The following is a 7,990-nucleotide window of genomic DNA, read 5'->3' as shown; positions in this document are numbered from 1 at the left end:
GCAATTATAACACAGATTACATCCAGAAAAAAACACACAAAATGAAAAAAGAAAAAGAAACAAGTGAATCTAGTTGTACTTTGTTAGTGACATAACCAAGTAGAGAAAAGAATTATTCTGACTGACCTTAGAATACAATATATATATATAGATATAGATATATCTATATCTATATATATATATATATATCTATATCTATATCTATCTATATATATATTTTTTTTTTGAGTCAACTAAATATTTACTGAGAACCTTTTATGTGGTAGCTGCTGGGATATAAATATGCATACTCTGCTCCAAAGGCTCTACCAACTAGGTGAGGGAGACAGACAACACATGGTATGGTGATACACACAGGGTGTGACAGAAACATCCAGGAGGGAATCCTCTCCAGGGAGTTCATACAATTCTTGTTAAAGGAGATGATCTCAAAAGTCAGTAGTGAGTGGTAATACCATATGTAGAGAACCTGAAGCACTTCAGTATTATTGTAACTTACACTTGGAGACGAGATAGGTGATTAATTATGTCAACATGTACAGTAGTTAAAAAAAAGAAACCCCAAACAACCCAGGAAACAATCCCTCCCCCCACCAAGAACTAGGCAAAAGGCATAAGGCATTCATAAGGCATTCCTAGTACATAAACGCCAAGTATATCTAAGTGATCCAATATATGCATGGACAGTCTGAAGATGCTGAACTAAACTGATTTTCCCCCCAAGTTAATAACGCCATGAAACCCAGTTTCCATTTTAACCCCCACATTGTTTGTAACATAGCCAATTCTCATCGGTCATGGAGGCAAAAACCCTTAAGGGCAAGATGCGGCTGGAACTTTCAAACTGACCCCCTCAAGTGATACAATACAGATCCCTTCCCAGTGCTGAGTCCATGTGCCCCACCCTGTGAAGGAGGCAAAGACAGAAAGGGGGAGGAGGAAGCAAGACCAGGTGAAAAGCGGGGCTGTTCAATTTTGAATCAGACAAAGAAAAGAAAAACCAGAGCAGCAAGGCAAAGGGAATAACAGGCTATTGAGGGGACCAGGCGGCGGCTCCAGCACAGGCGGGAACAGCAACAGCAGCGGGGCACCCACAGCTTACGTGAACCACGGGGCAAAGCCCCCCACGGCTTCGGGCTTCGGCTTCGGATTCGGCTTCAGCTTCGGCTTCTTCAGCTTCGGCTTCGGCTTCGGCTTCTTCGGCTTCTTTGGCATCGGCTGCTTCCGCTTCCGCTGCTTCGGCTTCTTCGTCTTCGGCTTCGGCTTCGGCTTCGGCTTCGACTTCGGCTGCTTCGGCTTCGGCTTCGGCTTCGGCTTCGGCTGCTTCGGTTTCGGCTGCTTCGGCTTCTTCGTCTTCGGCTTCGACTTCGGCTGCTTCGGCTGCTTCGGCTGCTTCATCTTCGGCTTCGGCTTCGGCTGCTTCGGTTTCGGCTGCTTCGGCTTCTTCGTCTTCGGCTTCGGCTTCGACTTCGGCTGCTTCGGCTGCTTCGGCTTCGGCTTCGGCTTCGGCTTCGGCTGCTTCGGCTTCGGCTTCGGCTTCTTCGGCTTTGGCTTCGGCTGCTTCGGCTTCGGCTTCTTCGGCTTCGGCTTCTTTGGCTTCGGCTTCTTTGGCTTCGCCTCTGCTTCGGCTGTGGTTTCGGCTTCGGCTTCAGCTTCGGCTGCTTTGGCTTTGGCTTTGGCTTCGGCTTCGGCTTCGGCTGCTTCGGCTTCGGCTTTGGCTTCGGCTTCGGCTTTGGCTTCGGCTTCGGCTGCTTCGGTTCGGCTTCGGGCGGCTTCACCAAGTCGTAGTGCTCCCCGCCAAAGCTGGAGGTGCAGCGCCGGTAGACGAGGGTGAGCGGCTTCTTGGTGTCCTCCTCCCCGATGAGGAGGACAGATGACTCCGTCTGGATCACCTCGATGGGGCCCTGCAGGACGTGCGACAGGGCCCTCAGCTCGAGTTGGCCTCACCAAGATGCGCTGTGCACCATGTTGTCGCAGTAGTCTAAGTCCTCGTGGGTGTAGACCTCGCGGGTTTCGGGGTCGCTGAAGAAGGGCAGGAATTCGTGGACCTGCTTGCGCTGGTAGTTGGGGGTGCGGCCCCGCAGGCTCTCCAGGGTCAGGGAGAGCGGCAGCTGGTCTTGGACGGCGCGGCACATGCAGTGTCTGTCTGCCGGGATCTCCATCTCCAGGTTCTTGGCCTCGAGGGTGACCGCCGGCTTCTCCTCCTCGTCCCGGGGACAGTTGGCCAGGTACCCCACTGGGTGTCGGGCGCTGCCATCTTCTGGCACGCTCTCTGCGGCGCCGCCCTGCTTTCGCACCTGTGTGGGCCCTCGAAGGCAAGGAGGCCGGTTCTCAGGAGCCATCTTGGCCAGACCCTCAGTGAGGGAATGGAGGTTGCTGCTGGCAGGGGGAAGCTCTGTGAATCTCCCCAGCTCCCGCTGCTGTTTCTGCTCTATTTCGGCCTCAAGGCGGCCACGTCAAGGAGCAACTGCTTTCTTTTCTTCTTGTCGTTCTTAGGGACCGCGTTCTTCATGGCCTGGATGGGGTCCTGCAGCTCTTCTTTCCCACGGAGGTGGCGACGCTTCAGCCGCTGATACTCAAGCTGCAGATCTGCCTGGTGTTTGGCGAGAACCCACGTTTGGTGGCAGCGAGAGGACCCGCCACCGTTCAGTCCAACTGCTCCAACCTCCAACAGGTAGCTGATCTCAGCCTCCAGTGGCGGGCTGCTCTAGAATACAATATTTTTACCAAACATTCTCAGTAAGATACATTCCAAGGCTAACAAATAGTTTAAATTAGATTCAGCAATTTTACTAGTAATAGTAATGTTGAGGCGGTTAGGAATTCAGACTTCCCCATGACAGATAAGAAATAAGCATAAATTTTAAATTATATGTAGTACGTGAAAACCCTGTATATTTAAATTTGAATTGGAAGTTTAGCAAGATGTTACTCTTCCCTTTAATAGAAGATACATGTGGCCTTTAAATGTCCCCCCCTGATAGAATCCAGAGAAATGCTTGCTTGCAAGTGTGAGGTGGGGAATGGACTTGGTCGTCTAACCTTGTTCGCCAACCGGTGGTCCGTGGAGAAACAATATAATAAAAAGATAATTGCTGGCATTGCATCCTCAACAGAGCTGATGTCTGCCTCTGAGATTCCCAAAACCTGGGTTCTCGTCCCAGCTCTTCCTCCTGCTCCCTCCAAAGGCATCAAGCTCTGTACCGTGCTGAGCCCAGATTCCTCACCTCTGAAACGAGGAGAATGAGCCCGTGTGTCCTTTTCGCCCTTGAAAACCATGTGGAAGGACCACAGATTTCTCGCATACCTTCCGACTTGCTGATGCCATGAATTCTGAGTGTCTCCCCCATTATTACATTCTTGAATGGGCATGTTCACGAAATTCCATCGGGATTGGAATCACATAGCAATACCTAGAAAAAGAAATATTGCTGGCTCGTTAGCACAAAGTGGAGGCAGAAGGAATCTACTTTGTCTTTTTGTCTCTTTCAGCCATGGAATTCCATGGACACCTGCACAGCATAGGCACCAGGGAAGGTCTGAAGGAGTGAGAACTGCAAAAAGCTGTGGAGAGCTTTACGTGGAATTTCACCGTCTTAAAGGTACCTAGCAGGTTGTTGCTGGTGCTAGTGGTTTTGCAGACTTTTTCAGCGTGTTTTTTTCTGTCCGCACATTTTGTGCACGGTCCATTATCCACCACTAGAGGCTATACATGCTCACAGGGATGCAGTGCCCTCTGTCCTCTGAGAGTCTGCAGGCACCATGGCTGGGCGGCACGGCTCAGAGGGAGAATGTGGGGACTTTAACGGTTGGTGGGCACAGTGTGGATTCTGGTAGGAAGTGAAAGGACCTTGCGTTTCATCTGCCAGGTGCTGAACAAACCAGCGATGAGCCTGGAGAGTGAGGGCACTTCCTTGTCGTCATCATGGAGGTTATAGCTCTGGACCAGCCGTAGTCAGGTGCAGCAGTCGCTTTGTACTCACTCCTCCATTTCAGGGCTGTGTGGCCCAGGATCCGGGCGGGGTAGAGTTCCTCTCAGGCCACGTGTCCTACCGCCTAGAGAGGGTGCTATCTGTCTGCGTGGAGTTGGAAAGTCGCCTAGCTCGCAGTCTTCATGATGTGGCCCGATCTCGTATATTGAATACTTTGAATTCGCTGAATCTCAGTGGTGGTTCTTGGGTCTGTTGTGCAGTTGCTGGCAGCAGGGACTGCGGTTGTCCACTTTCACTGGACATGTGAGATGGCTCCCTCCGGTGGCTGTAGACCAGAGTGTCTGTGCCTGGTCTTACCATGTGGCTTGGCATTCTTCTAGCAGGCACTGGGTTCCAAGAGGGAGTCAGCATCCCAGATGACCCATAAGGGACCTGCAGGTCTTCCCCAGCCTCTCCTCAGAAGTCCCAGGTCACCTCTCCTGCGTTCCTTTGTTTAAGCAAGTCACTAAGTCCACCCAGACTCAAGGGGGTAGAGAACTTGACCCCTCTTGATGGGTGAGTGGCAAGGTCATGCGTGCTACTGGGTATTAGTGGCTCCACTTGTGTTGTTCACCGCCTTTCCTCGTCGTCTTTGCCGGTTTTCAAGCAGACCCACCCTCCATCTCTCCTGGGATGCGATTGATGAGCTCTGTGCAGTGATTGCCCCTTGGTCCCCATACTAGGGCCTAGTTTTCCTGGAGATGCAGGGACCGAGGAACTGCGGCTGGCTGTGAGGTGCTGCTGGGGAAGGGTGGTATTTCTCGCTACTGTATTTTGTCTTACCCATTTATGAGCTGATGGACATTTGAGTTGCTTCTAGGTTTTTTATTATTATTATGAATAATGCTTCTATGAACCTTTGAAGATAAGTTTTTGTGTGAACATATGTTTTCAGTTCTCTTGGGTATATATACCTATACTGGAATTTCTGGACCATAAGGTAACTATGCGTGACGTTTTGAGGACTTGTCAAAGTGTTTTCCACAGCAACTGTACCATTGCATTCTGGTAATGTACAAGGGTTCTGATTTCTCCAAATCCTCTGCAACACTTGTTAATGTCTTTTTGATATAGCCATCCTTGTAGTTATGAAGTGAAATCTCATTGTGGTTTTGATTTGCATGTGTCTTATGACAATGATGTTTAGCTCTTTTGAGCATCTTTTTCATGTGCATTTTGGCCATTTGTGTATCTTCTTGGGAGAACTATCTGTTCATGCTTTCCATTGTATAATTTGGTTGTCTTTTTTTTTAAAAAAATACATATTTTATTGATTTTTTACAGAGAGGAAGGGAAAGGGATAGAGAGTTAGAAACAATGATGAGAGAGAAACATCGACCAGCTGCCTCCTCCACACCCCCTACTGGGGATGTGCCTGCAACCAAGGTACATGCCCTTGACCGGAATCGAACCTGGGACCCGTCAGTCTGCAGGCCGAGGCTCTATCCACTGAGCCAAACCGGTTAGGCCTGGTTGTCTTTTTAAAAAGAGATCTTTAATTGATTTTTAGATAGAGGAAGGGAGAGGGAAAGAGAGAGACATCAATCGGCTGCCTCCTGCATTCCCACCACCGGGGATCAGTCTGCAACCAGGCATGTGCCCTGACTGGGAATTGAACCGGCAAGCCTTTAGACCAGGGGTCCTCAAACTATGGCCCGCGGGCCACATGCAAATACAAATATTGTATTTGTTCCCATTTTGTTTTTTTTACTTCAAAATAACATATGTGCAGTGTGCATAGGAATTAGTTCATAGTGTTTTTAAACTATAGTCCGGCCCTCCAACAGTCTGAGGGACAGTGAACTGGCCCCCTGTTTAAAAAGTTTGAGGATGCCTGCTTTAGTGTGTGGGACAATATCCAACCGAGCCATTCCAGCTAGGACTAATATGGTTGTGTTTTGATTGTGGAGTTTTAAGAGTTCTTTGTATATTATGGATACTACAACCTTATTAGATATATAATTTGCAAATATATTTTCCCACTTTGTGGATTGTCTTTTTACTTTGTAGATACTCCCCTTTGACGCAAAAGTTCTTAAATAGTGATGACTTTTCAGTTAAAGTACTTTTACATTGGTTGCTTGTGCTTTTGGTGTCACACGGAAGAAACTGATGTGTAACACGTGGTTGCAAAGAGAACTGTTTTTCATTTGAAGGGTTTTATAGTTTGTAATACAAGTTGGTTATAAAAAGGGAGGGAGGAACACCTAATTAAGGCTCAGGTTTCTTTGTAGGTGTATATATTTTAGGAAAACATACATATGTAAGATGACATTGGGAAAATAGATTCCATTAGGATGCCATGTGCAGGTACCCTTAAGAAAGGCCTCTTGTAGACCTGGGGGCTCTTACCTGACCCAGAGAAGCACTCCATTCTTCTAGACATCCCTTTGCATAATGAGTGAGAATAGGAGAGAAGTGGGTAAAACGGGAAGGTGCCAGAGAATGAGAGAAAAGAGGGTACAGGAGAGAATATTGGGAAGTTGTGCTGGGGGAAAGTGAGGGAAGCTGGTTTTCCTTTCATCCTCATCGGAGTTGTTGGAGTGCATAGAGACCCCACACATATTTGACTGCTGTCAGATATGTCTGGACCAGAACTCTCTTGGTTGTTCTCAGAAAATTTCCACATTGAATTATTTCTGGTGTGATTTTGTTTCTTCACTTTCAAGCCTTGGGCGGTTAGCCTACTGGGTTCTCCCAGGAAGCCTGTTTTGTAAAGGCCCCTTCACAAGTCTTAGTGATTTTTGGTTATTGATTTCACTGCAGCTTCATGCATCCAGTGACTAGTCCATCTGGGTGGCAGTGTAGGCAGCGCTTCATTTTGGTGAACACTCGTTTCTCACAGTTGTATCCCTTTTGCCATTTGTAAAGCAACATGCCCGGCCTCCAGGCTCTATGGGCTTCTGGCCACGCCAGGGAGCCCGAGCCTCAGTGTGCACACATGGCAGTGGAGGCGCTTTGGAGTGGGTTGTCTGCATGTTGGTCCCTGGCCCAAGCTTTTGAGCTCTCCGACACTTTTGACAGAAGGATCCATGGAATTTTGAACTCCTTCCTCATGGAGGCTGCTAAGGTCGCAATGCTCTATTGGAAATATACCGGTGATTTCCTGTAGGCTGAAATAGGATGCTCTCATTTGAGCATCATAGCTGTGATGTGGGATGTTATCATGTCTTGCTTCATAGATGCGGTTCCTTTTTAATTTTTGGTAGAAAAACCACAGCCTGTCAAAGACAGCTGCTATGCTGTGCTCCATCATAACTACACTATCATTAAAAACAAAGGTTTTAATGATTGTAATGTATAGAGTTTGGCAGAACTCTGCTGATGTGCATTACTGATACTTTATTTAAAAACAAAGATAGTCCATGTTGAAATTGATCAACCTAAGGTAAACAGTGGTTTTTAGGCTGGCTCCATGATTTAAGCTGTACCTATCCAGCTAAGACAAAAAACAATCATTTGAACCAATTGTTCAGAGTTTTGAAGAAGAAACAATCCAGGAAAATGTCAATAATGATGACTGGCAAAATCAAAATTGGAAACAAAGAAAGTGTTTATAGAGCTGCCAGCAAAGAAAGCTTGGGAGGAGATGACAAGTTTGGAATTTCTGGGGTGGAATTGGATAAGAATCTCAGTCCAGTTTCCTTAGTTGCTGCAGAGACAGCACTGTCCTTGAATCGGACAGGGTCCTGCACTCCCCTGTGCACTGACCCTTTGTGTAATCCAGTCTTCATTGGAGCCTGAGGAACTGTCTGGACCTGCTCCTTTCTGGCCTTCTTCCTTGGCACCACCACAGTGGCTTTCTCTGATTCACCACGAGTTCTAATTGACCTTTTCTAGTGCTTCTTTTCTGAGCCCGCAGAACCAGATGTTGCTTCAGCAGAAGATAACATTCTGAGTTACCTTTTCATTTCTGTGGTTTGGTGTACAAATGATGTGTGTCGTGTCCCCTGACACTTATTTTTGTTTTGTTCCCAGTTCCCTTCATTGAATACACAAGCTGATCGATTCATTTCCCA

General features: G+C 47.6%; 1 pseudogene across 1 annotated transcript; it reads right to left on the bottom strand.

Annotated features, from left to right (window-relative positions):
• Positions 1–305: 305 nt before the first annotated feature.
• On the bottom strand, positions 306–3,328 carry LOC308511119 (OTU domain-containing protein 6A-like; annotated as a pseudogene). The gene is made up of 3 exons: positions 3,308–3,328; positions 1,714–2,707; positions 306–312 (listed from the first exon to the last, which is right to left on the bottom strand). The product of its transcript is annotated as an OTU domain-containing protein 6A-like (transcript).
• Between the last annotated feature and the right edge of the window lie 4,662 nt (positions 3,329–7,990).

Source organism: Myotis nattereri (genome assembly GCF_964212035.1).
Source record: "Myotis nattereri genome assembly, chromosome: X".
In the NCBI taxonomy this organism is placed as follows: domain Eukaryota; kingdom Metazoa; phylum Chordata; class Mammalia; order Chiroptera; family Vespertilionidae; genus Myotis; species Myotis nattereri.
The sequence above is the reverse complement of the archived record's forward strand: the minus strand, read 5'-3'. Positions and strand labels throughout refer to the sequence as shown.